Here is a 12027-nt window from a genome sequence, read left to right on the forward strand (position 1 = left end):
CTTTTTTCTTCTTCAAGTGATATGCTTGCTTACTTGGCCTGGTGTTCTCTAATCTTTTTACTTTCACGATCATGTTTAAATATCCTTCATTAATTTCTGAATCACAAGAAAATGTTCTTTATCTGGGCAGACTGGATTTTAAACATGGGCCTGTTACCTTGAATTATTGACCCTAAGACTATCAGATTGCTTCTCTGTGGGCAACTTTCTTCTTAATCCAGCCACAATTAAACCAGAGTTGTACCCCACAATGGGCCAATCTCAGGAGACACAAAATTTGGGTGGTGTATCAAGGTGATAGGTTAAAAATCATTCCCAAGAGTTAATAATGTATGAACATTATAAGGAAATTCTTACTACTATATACGCTTACAGACAAATGTTTACTGCTATACAAATCTAAGCCCAGGGATGTCTAGATAACTCAGTGGGGAAAACACTTGCCACGCAAGCCTGACCACCTGAGTTTGATCCCTGGAACTCATGTAAAGACCGCAAGAGAGAACGGACTCCACAAAATGGTCCTGACCACCACATACACACTGTGGCACACATGCACTCACATATACACATACACATTAAACAAACAAACAAACAAGTTAAGCCTGTTTGTAAAGTTCCCTGTAACCTGTAACTCGGGGCACTGAGTTCTTCCCCTGACTCAGCACGTGTTTGCCTCTCGCGGTGCTGTGCATGGTCCAGTGCCCTGTTTTGTAAACCGAGGAATATTTTTTCTGGACAGGAGCCTTCAAGTTCATTGAGAGCTTGTTGAACAGCTTTACCTAAATGTTCTGTTCAACAGCTAAGACATATTTCTTCACTGACAGGCAGAGGGAAGGAAGACCCTGGAGATGTCTGGCTGCAGGGCGGGTACTTCTTCAGGTACCCAAACAGCGTGTAGTGAGAACTGGCTGAGCTAAGCTTCCTTGGACTAGTCATTGAGAACAGAAAGGGATTCATTTCATGCTTCTATCCACTTTAAAATAAGGATTTATCAGTAAAGCACTTGCTGTACAAGCACGAGGACACCTGAGTTTCCATCCTCAGCACCCACACAGAAGCAGACATGGTAGCAGAGCTGGCTAGCCAGTCTAGCAGAATGACAAGCTCCCCCATGAGAGACCATAGTTCAAAAAGGAAGGTGGAGAGTAATGGAGGAAGACACTTGGTATCGACTTTTGGTCTCCATACGTATAAGCAGAGGAGAGCACAGCCACTCACACCTCAGTACACACACACACACACACACACACACACAATGAAATAAAAAAACAAAGTGAACAGCTCCTGAGGAACGATACTGACCTCTGGTCTCCAAAGGCAGGTACGTATGTTTTATTCACACTCACACACAGGCACCTCCGCACACTCATATGTGCACCTACAGAAACACGGAGTGAGGATTTATCCTGAATTTAGTCTCCTGAAGCCTGGGGTCCTTCATGTGGCTGCATATGAGAGACATCACATTTGGTAGGCAGAAGTACTCATTTTAAAAGCAAGGAAGAGCCTAGTGCTTCACCTAGCATCTGAGACAGAACTATAGAACTTGAAATGTACTCCTCTCCTCAGTGCACTGGAAGAGGGGCCATTTCAAATGTCCAGACACAGGTTTCTCAATATTATGTTAGTACATACCATGACACATTATTAGCTAGGACCTTTGGGACAAAGTCAAGCAGAGTGGAGAGCCAGGAGAGGTAAGTCACAGAGGACAGGGCTCATCATGATCCGGAGCGTGGGTCAGCCAACAGGGGCTGTGTGTTTCACACCCTCATCTGTTTCTAAGGTCTGGAGCCGAACTGAAACTACTTTGCCAGAAGAAAAGAGTGGAGCAGCTGTCACACAAGTTGCTGGGTACCTGGAAAAGGACCTCACGACTACTGGAGGCTTCAGTGAGAAGTAGGATGTCTGTCCCTTGATATCTGAGCGTGCACACTCAGGCTCCAAATCTGTTCTCTGTTACTGGAGTATGACTCCCTTCTGGAGATGTTAAGTTCCGCCTTAGTGCCCATCAAAATAGAATTGGTAGTGACTTTAAAACTAAAGTGAAACATAGGTTAAAACTGTGTTCTGTTTCGGTTAACTGTAGAAGTGTAAAAAGAGCAGATGGAAGAAAAGCACCCCAGAAAGACCTTGGTCCAGTCCCTATCACCTTTGATGCGTCCTCTCTTACCAGAGACTTGCCAGGTGTATGTGTCTTACCCAAGCTTATTGTGTTTAAATGGTTGATGGATTCACCTAATATCCCTGTTTGACAGTGATATAGTCACAGCCTGTATAGTTTTGTGAGCCAGCAAAGAAGAGTTTAATGGTTCAATTAGCTCCTTGAGGAGATACACGGTGCTTGAGATATGCCAAATAAGCAGCATGTAGCCTCTGTGGGGAGAAAAGAAGTCAGCCGACTTCTTGTGAAGACACAGCTTCCTGCAGAGACAGATGTAGTTCGCATTTTCCTCTTGCTTGTTCCCAATAGCAGTGCTCAGGGGGGATAAACTTTACTTAACCTAATTAATTTTAATCACAGCTTTCAAATCTCATACTGTGAAAAGAATTACAAATTGGAATACATTAATAGAAGCCATAGTTTATGCTGCAAGCTAATCATGAAATGTGCATTTACATTTTCTGCATGAGTTTGCAATTACCATTAAAATAAAGTTCTGTGATGTCCTTTTAAATTACCAAAATGTGAACAGCAGATTGAGCAGGCCCATTTTTGTGTTAAATTACTAGAAGAAAGTCTAAATTTCCAAGAAATAGATGACTTCCTGCGTTTGAGTTACTGTGAGGGATGGTTTACAGTTCTCTGCTCCAGGCACTTTCTGTTTTTAAATAATAATCTTTTAAACCAATGGTACAAAAGTCTCACCTACTTTGACAAGTAGTCCTTTGAGTTTAGAACAGAGAAATTTAGTGCACACATACACACACACACACACACAGACATAAACATACTCACAAACAGGTACACACACAAACACATACAGAAACACACACATATACTAATAGCATACACATGTAATTTTGTTTTCAGGTTCTATGTAGATTTCTGTTTTATGAATAAAAATAAATGCAAGCTGGTTCTTCAAAGGATCAGAGATAGTTTAATGGAAATACAGAAGGTATAGTAATAAAATGCTCATAAAATTTAGTTCCTGGGCTGACAGTATAGTTTAATTGGTAGAGAGCTTGCCTACCTAGTATACACAACCTTGGGTTCAATACCCAGCACTGTATAAAACTCAATGTGATGGTACACACCTGTAATCTTAGCACTAAGAAGGTGGAGGCAGGAGGATCAGAAGTTCAAGGTTATCTTTGGCTACATAATGAGTTCAAGGTCAGCCTGGGTTACATGAGACACTGTCCCAAGTTAGAATAGAGTGGCAAAAAGTCTGCAGAGAAATACCGGGATTGTGGGCTGGTTGTCTTAGCAGTCTCTTTCCCCTTCCCACACACCTCTCTTGGCCCTCACAGCAGTGGTGCTGGGACAGTAGCTCAGGTGGGACTGTCTCCATTCACAGACTAAGTGACTGGGAATGGTATTGAGAAGCGATGGGGTTTTCAGCTACGGTCTTCAGCTAGAAACACAAAATTTGAATTTGCTAGGTAAAGAGGGAGAAGTAAAAATAAACAAGGCCCAAATGCAAGCTGAATTTTGATCCCCGAGTGTGACTGATACACAGTCCTGAAGGCGAAGGTTTCTTTATCATACACCGTGGCATGCAGGCTGGCTTGTCTGGCCAAATTGGCAGACTCATTTTAGACTTTCACTTCTCCAGAACATTTCATATGGCTGGTAGTTTACTAACAGTACACAGAAACAACATTCAACAATAGCCACCCCTTGCCAAGTTCATGCCTGAGACTCACACAACAAAAGACAGATTAACAAGACAAAAGCATACGAATTCATTTAAGTTCTACGTGATATGAGCCTTCATAGGAAAATCTATATTTTATGCTTAGGTTTCATGAAGAGTGCATGGTCATGAATGAGTGGGCAAAGGGGCTCCAGTCTTCAGCTTCTTTTCTTGTGGGAATAGGGAGGATCCCTCTGGAATGGGGTGCTGCAACCAGCTTTAGTGGGTCAGAAAATTCATTGATTGTGTCAGTAGTGAGAGGAGAGGAAAGCAGGGACCACTCTCTGCTTCTCTTTCCTCAAATGCCAGGGGGCCAGATTTTGGACTAGCATTTTCAGAACCCATTGTCATCAGCACCGACCACTGTAAAGAACAGCTAGTAACTATTGCTCAGTCCTGTGCTCTAGGCACTTTGTCCCAGGCTAGCGCTTCACATTCAGCTCTTTTTTTCTTTTTTGGTAAAGATTCCATTTCTGACAAAAATTCTATCCAGGACAGCTAGAAGACGTCCACCAACTAGTTTGTTTATTTCTGCATATGCCAAGACTATGAGAAGACCCGGTGGTTGTCCTAGACCATGAGAAGACCCCCACCTCGTGGTCTAGACTGTGAGAATACCCTGAGATCCCCAAGGTCCTAATGGACCCATGCCAGGAGCAGTCTATATGAGGCCACTTTGGGGGCAAAGGCAGCTTCACCAAGTGATCTCAGTCTCGGACTCCACCAAAACCTCGCACACCAGCATGCCCTAGGCTTCCAGGACTTCGTGCTCATGGTATTGGAGCTCTGCTGCAGATGGTCTCTCCTGGAGCTGCACTAGGGGAGCAAAGAGCCGACCCAGCTGGAGGCCCTGCTAATACCTGCAGCAGATCGTCCTGGGCGGCCAATTCCTGCACCAGAGCTGGGTCATTCACAGGGATGTCAAGCTGGGCAACCTTTTCTGGAACGAGGATCTGCAGGTGAAACTAGGGGATTTTGGACTGCAACCCAAGTGGAATACTACCGGAGCGGAAAAAGACGCTATGCGGCATTCTTAATTACATAGCTCCTGAGGTGCTGAGCAAAAAGGTAGGCACAGTTTCAAGGTGGACGTGTGGTCCACTGGGTTTATCATGTATACCTTGTTGGTGGGCAAACCACCTTCTGAGACCTCATGCCTGAAAGAGACCTACCTCTGTATCAGGAAGAATGAGTACAGCATTTCCTAGTACATCAACCCTTGGCCGCCTCCCTCATCCAGAAGATGCTTCAGACCTACCCCATCGCCCGCCTCACCATCCACGAGCTGCTCAATGACGAGTTCTTCACTTCCGGCTACAACCCTCCAGGTCCCCCAATTACCTTCTCACTGTCCCACCAAGGTTCTCCATATCTCCCAGCAGCCTGGACCCCAGCAGCAAGAAACCTCTCCCGGTCCTCAGTAAAGGCACGGGAGAACCCCCAGCCTGAGTGTCCCCAGGAAAAGGAAGAACCAGTAGTTCGGGAGCCCAGTGAAGTGGTCGAGTGTCATGAGTGACCTGCTACAGCCACTGAACAGCATCAACAGCTACAAACCCTCTGAGCGAGGGTTGGTGCGGCAAGAAGCAGCCAAGGATCCTGTCTGCAACCCCCAGGACAGTGACAGCCTGCAGTACATAGAACGGGATGGCACAGAGTCCTACCTCACCATGAGTCCCCCACTCCACCTCCGTGAAGAGTAAGATCACACTCCTCAGGTATTTCTGCAATCACATAAGCCAACACCTGCTGAAGGCAGGGGCCAACATCACTCCTCTGGAAGACTAGGAGCTGGCCCTCCTGCCGGACCTGCGCCTGCCCGACCTGCAAACATGGTTCTACACTCAAAGCACCATCATCCTACAGTTCAGCAATAGCATAGTACAGATCAACTTCTTCCAAGACCACACCAAACTCATCCTGTGCCTGCTGGTAGCAGTGGTGACCTACACTGATGAGAACAGGACATCCACATGTAGGGAGCTCGGCTGCTGCAAGGACAAGCTGCCGAGCTCCTGCTCAGCCTACAGCTGGTCTCAAGGCCTCCTCCTAGGCCTCCCTCCACTTAAACTGGTGCCCCTTCACTCTGTTAGCCCTAGGCCTATGCTACTGAGCTCCCGGGAGTGCCTCCCAGCCCTGGGCAGAGAGCTATGCCATCCTTGCAAAAGCTACTGTGTAAGTTTTTTTGTACCTGTTGGGTATGGGTTTTCCAGCCTCTTCCCCTGTCCTCATCAGCCCACTGTGTCAATTGTACAGACATTTCTGTTAAATTTGGGGTCCTTTCCTTAGCTTTCTATATGTCACATATATGCAAACCTGAAAAAAAAAAGCACACATAGAAAGGACCTGAAAGACCAGAGCTGTCAGAGCTTGCAGATGTGGGATGAAGTGTGGTTACACCAGCTGGGAGATTGGGCTGCTTACCAAACAGCTCAACGCTTTAAGCTTCTAGTTGCTGGTGAGAGTCTAGTCTGTTTGTAAGGACTTTAAAAATGGTATGTGTCACCTGGGTGAATAATAAATTCAGTCTCTTGCATATAGTCGTTGCTCAGTGTCCTTAGCGACTGTGCCTTGCTCTTGCTCAAGTGCCCAGGTCCTTCTCATGCCCCTTGATATTGTGCTTAGCTTCTGCCCTGCAGCATGTAGCCCCATCACACCATTTCTACATCCTCCTTTCCCACTCCACCTGCCCACTCAGTGGACCCAGTCAGGTATTATCAGTCCTCTCTGCTGCCCCTGCAGGGCCTGCCTAGACTCCACAGCTGAGACCCTGCACTTCAGGTATTGGGAGGTTCTGAGTGTGGTCCTCCAGCAGCCCCTGCACTGACTAGTGAGCTGAAATCAAATCCTTGATGGTTTCTATCAAGGTGTGTGTGTGTATGTGTGTGTGTGTGTGTGTGTGTGTGTGTGTGTATGGAGGAGGAGGAGATGTAGAGCAAGTGGATAAGTGGATAAGTGTCATGTGGGCCAGCAATGCAAATGCCGCCCTGGAACTTGTTAATAATACTCTATAGCCACTGAATCAGAGTATGGATTTTTACAAGATGGCCAGTGATTTCTATGGACATTGAAGCTTGAGAAGCTGTGGACAGTGTCCTCAGAGGGCCAGGGGTCCCGAGCCACTGCCTAGAACTTCAGATAACCCTAGCTCTCCCCTTTAAGGGTAGGTGTGTGTGTGTGTGTGTGTGTGTGTGTGTGTGTTCAACACACACACTAAATTCAAACTTATTTGCATAGAGATGTTGTTTTCTTTGTACATGGTTAAAGTAAACCTTTGAATCCCAAGATCCACATGTAATATAGGACATTTCCTCCTTGCGTCAGCCAAGCTTACCCATCCCCACACTAGTCAATGAGGCCCCTTCTCCGAACCTTTACTGTGGAAGCATGTGTAAGCTCCATCTCATTCCCAGTAGCCCCAAGTGAAATGGACTTGTGGTGACACTTCTGCCACTGAAGCAGAGCTGTGCTTCCGGTGTGTTCATCTGGCCACACTGAAGCCGTAGAGAAGATGTGTTGTGTTTATCCATCTTTTGATCTCTAACGCCCAACACAATTTCAGACACCTTGTAAATGCCACCCAAAATGTTTATTGAGTAGGGGAAAACAGGCTTAGCTTGGTATGAGGCTTTCAGTTTTATCCTTTGAAGTTTAATTAGAATGAAAGAAAATTACTGCAGACTCAAAGCATTTGGGAAATTTCTGTAAAACCTTGCAACCCAAGTGGAAAAAATGGATCAAAGGGAAATTAGATGGCAATTTGTTTAAAAAAAATGTAGTGGCATTTTAATTAGAGAATATCCCACTCATTGAAATGAAGAACTCCCAGGGAAATACTTGAGACATTAGAGTGTCCCTCCTCACATCTTTCCTCTAGCTGTTTCAGGACCTGCTGAGAAACCTTGTGAAGGGGAGCTCCTAGGATGAGCACAATAGGCACTCAGCACCCAGGCCACTCTGCTCCAAGAGGGTCAGTCTTTATCTCCTCCTGGCCCTGTAGGGGTAAAAGCCCACATTTTGGACAGGATTTGCTGGTTGATGTTAGTGACTCTGAGACTAAGCTTGCTGAATTCCGTGCAACTGAAACCTTGCTTTCAGAATTTATCTTTTTACCTTGCTAATGAGCAATACTAAAATAATTAAAAATCCATGGCCAGAATCACACAATCGCACAAAAATATCTTACACCAAAAACAAGGAACTGTCTCAGCTTCTTTTGTGAGATGATTTCTCACTGGCTGATTTCTCATTAGGCTGATGATTTTTCTGCCTCAGAAGCAGGAACCACCACTCCTGGCTGAAACTCAGGTTTTAACAATTGAATACACTTAAGCTTTATGAAAAACTCACTAATTATTTTTCTCAATTCGCCACAGATCAATGAAAACCAGTAACAGTTTGGAATTATGCTTGGGAACCTCTGGCTTTAATGACCTCTAATATGTTCGATCCGCGTATTCTCCTAAATATCCAAAGCCTGGTTCTTGTCACGGAAAAGTGAGCTAACCTCACCTGCTTGTGGTCCCTTGCAGCGTGGTTTCTCCTCCTCTGTAGCTTGAAAACCATGCCACTCACTAGGGACAGGACTTGTGATTTAGTCGATGGCTCTACTTTCTGTCTCCCAGAGACAGAGAGTGAGAGAGAGAAAGAACAGCGACAGGAAAACCTGCTTGTGACCTTTCCTAGCTACAGGTAGGATTAAGTGGAGCTAAAGTTGTACACTGAGGATTTTTATCTGCTTTTATTCTTGTTTTGTTCATACAGAAAAAAAAAATTTAAAAGCTATTTATATTGAGATGTGAATCTGGCAGGCTTACTGTGTTAAGGGCAAAAGAAAAGCAAACACAAAACTATGTCCATTTTGAGGAAATTATGGGGTAAAAAGACAGGAAATAATTGTTGTGGCTTTAAGGAAGACTATTGTTAATTTTTCTTTCGTTCTCTGTTTTCTGTATTTCATATTACTTTCAGAATTTAAATTTTATAATTTAAATAAACAAGAAAATTGAAGAATGACATTCCTACTGGCTTCTAGAGATATACATAAAATATTGTAAAAGCAAGTCAAAAACTAAGGGATTATGGCAGGTGTCTTCCAAAACTCTTGCTCCTCCCTGCCTCCCCTCTTAGCACATTTGACTAACTCTCCTTCATGAGCTCCTGAACCTGCACAAACCTTTGCATCTGCCTAGACTAACTGGCACAGTTGAGCTCCTACATGAGGCCCTTGCCAGGCCAAAGTTCCAAATACCAAGCAGAACCAAAGTGGTTGATCTGATCTGAGAAACAAGGAGAGCAACAGAGTGAGGTGATAGAGGAAGGAGGGGAGGAGAGAGAGAGAGAGAGAGAGAGAGAGAGAGAGAGAGAGAGAGAGAGAGATAGTGTGATTTCGAGCGAGCAAAAACGAGTTAGGAGAGGTTCTGCAATGTGGTGTGTGACCAGCCAGTAGGAGCCAAAGTAGAAGGAAACAAGGTAGTGGGCCTGGAGGCCGAGATGGGCTGGGAATGGAGAAGAATGTAGAGGCCTAGATGAAGCTCAGAGTAGCCAGTGAACGGAGGGAGAGGAGAGAGAGATAAGGAGGGGAAGAAGGAGAGTGAGAGAGAGAGGTGGAGAGAGAGAGAGAGAGAGAGAGAGAGAGAGAGAGAGAGAGAGAGAGAGAGACATAGGGGAGGAGGGAGAGGGAGGAGGAGGAAGATGGAGAGAGGCAGGAGGGTGAGAGATGCTTGGGCAGTGACGTGATAAGGAAGTCACCTCTGGGCTTTGTTGTCCCAGAGGAGGTCTCAGAAGTCCTGAGCAGAAACAACTGCCCCTTTGTCCCTAGATCAAACTCTTGAGTCACAGAATCTCATTCTTATCACAAACTGCTGCTCTCTGTCTCAAAGAGATAGAATCTGACTCCTGTCATTTGAATGAGATCACGTGGCATCTGTCCTCTTCCAACTGATTATTTTCCCTAGACTTTACAGCATTTTACAGGTTCATCCCTGTAGGAGCACGAAGAGTTTCCTTCTTTTTAAAGGCTGAATAATATGCATGATACACACATACCACCTGTTTTACCCTTTCTTATATAAGTGGGCTGATGATACCTCTGGCTGCTATGAATGTGGGTATATAAACTAGTATTTAAGTCTCTCTCCATTCTTTTGGGTCTATATCCATAAATGGAATTCTGAATTATATGGCCATTCTCTTGTAATCTTTTGAAACAATTCTGGTTTTAGTTAAGAACCTAATGGAACTGCTTTGCCATCTCATTGTGCTGTTTCATTTTGATTTATACTTTTCCCCCTTCCTTCCTTCCTTCCTTCCTTCCTTCCTTCCTTCCTTCCTTCCTTCCTTCCTTTCTTCCTTCCTATTTCCTTTGAGGCAGGGTCTCATGTAGCCCACGCTGGTCTCAAACTTACTCTGAAGCTGAGGATGACTTTGAACTTACACTCCCTCTACCTCTTGAATGCTGGGATTATAGGTTTGCAACACCTTGCCTTGTTTATATGGTGCTAGGGATTGAATTCAGGACCTTGTAGATGCTAGGCAAGTACTCTACCTGAGTAGATGGAGCCTGAACTCCATCTCCAGCTTTCTTTCTAATGATTAGTGATATAAAACTTTTTTCATGTTCTTATTGACCATTTGTGTATTTTCTTTGGAGAAAGTCCTTTGCCCATTTTCTTGAGAGGGTAGAGGTAGAGGTATAGAAGAAACAGGCTGTTAACTCAGAGGATGAGCCCTGGGGTGCAAGACCAGGAAGACTGCCTGTCATAGTCATTGTACCAGAGAGTCTTGCATGCCACTAATTAAAGAAAAAAAAATCAATAAATGACATTTTGCTTAAGTATCCCCAAACAGCTCCCTTATGATTTTATAATAAAATACCCAAAATGCCCTCCTTATGAGGTGAAACACACCATTTCACTGTTAAATTTTGAATGTTGAGAAGAAACTTCATTGCACTAGTCGCAGACCCTTGGCCTGCCTTTTCCTGACTCACCCTCTGCCCTTCTGGAAAGAACTGACAAAGGGAGGGACCTATTTCCCTTTATGAGACTGTTTCCATGGTAACTTGCTTTCATCTTCAATGTAAACCAGAAAATTCTATTGAAGGCTCAGCCAGGCAGTCAGCTGCTTTTGAAACAGGGTTTGATTCTAGCTGTTGACTTCATTCACCTTTACTGCCTAGTAATCTTTTGGTTCTGCAATTTTGCTTCTAATGTATTGAGTTGAATAAACAATATGAAGCTGACTATGTATGTAGTGTGTCTTCTGAGTGAGACAAGAGCTGTTGGACCCTGGCTCCATAGAGTCTACTCTCAAAGCTCTCAATGCTGGACTGAAGATGTGCTGTGAAGTTTGCTGGAGAAGACACAGATGGCAGCTGCTGTTGGAAATGACTATTGTTATTGAACTCCCTTCCTTCCTTGTTTCCTTTGTAGGATTTAGTACCATCCTGTTGGTAACATACACTGCATTTTTCCAATTCATTCACCATTGATGGGCATCTGGGTTGTTTCTACCTCTGGCTGTTCTGAATAGAACTGCTGTGAACATTCACAGCGGAGGGTTGGAGTGCTTATTTTCAGTTCCTTTACATGTATACCCAGGAGTAGACTTGCTCACTCACTTGGTGATTCTGTGCTTAACTTTTTGACAAACCATTCAAAACTTAACATCTGGTAAATGCTAGGAAATGAGGGAATCTGAAAACATTATGCTAAGTGAAAGAAGCTATACACAAAAGGTTCTACATTTTATGATTCCTTTAATAAGAAATATCCTGAGGGAAAGGAGAGATTGCTCAATGGTTAAGAGCATTAGCTGCTTTTGTAGAGGACCTGGGTTTGGTTCCCAGTACACGGCAGCTAACATTCCAGTTCCAGGGAATATGTCACCCTCTTCTGGCCTTTGCAGGTATTACATGATACAGGTGCACTTAAATATATGCAGGCAAAATAAGTAAAAAAAAAAAAAAAAAAGAAAGAAAGAAAAAAAAGAAAAAGAAATATCCTAAGTAGGCAAACCTATAGATATAGAAAGATTATGGATTCCAGGTGCTGAGGTAGGACAAATGGGAACTTAATGCACAAGCGATATTTTCTTGGGGTGTAAAAATGTATTGGAACTACCTGGTGCTGGTAGTTGCCTAACCCAATGACTACACGATGTG

General features: G+C 44.2%; 1 pseudogene; it reads left to right on the forward strand.

Moving 5' to 3' along the window:
* Window positions 1–1726: 1726 nt before the first annotated feature.
* Window positions 1727–8257, forward strand: LOC103739551 (annotated as a pseudogene).
* The last annotated feature ends 3770 nt before the right edge of the window (window positions 8258–12027 follow it).

This window comes from Nannospalax galili, unplaced genomic scaffold, assembly GCF_000622305.1.
Source record: "Nannospalax galili isolate Female #2095 unplaced genomic scaffold, S.galili_v1.0 scaffold1299, whole genome shotgun sequence".
NCBI lineage: Eukaryota > Metazoa > Chordata > Mammalia > Rodentia > Spalacidae > Nannospalax > Nannospalax galili.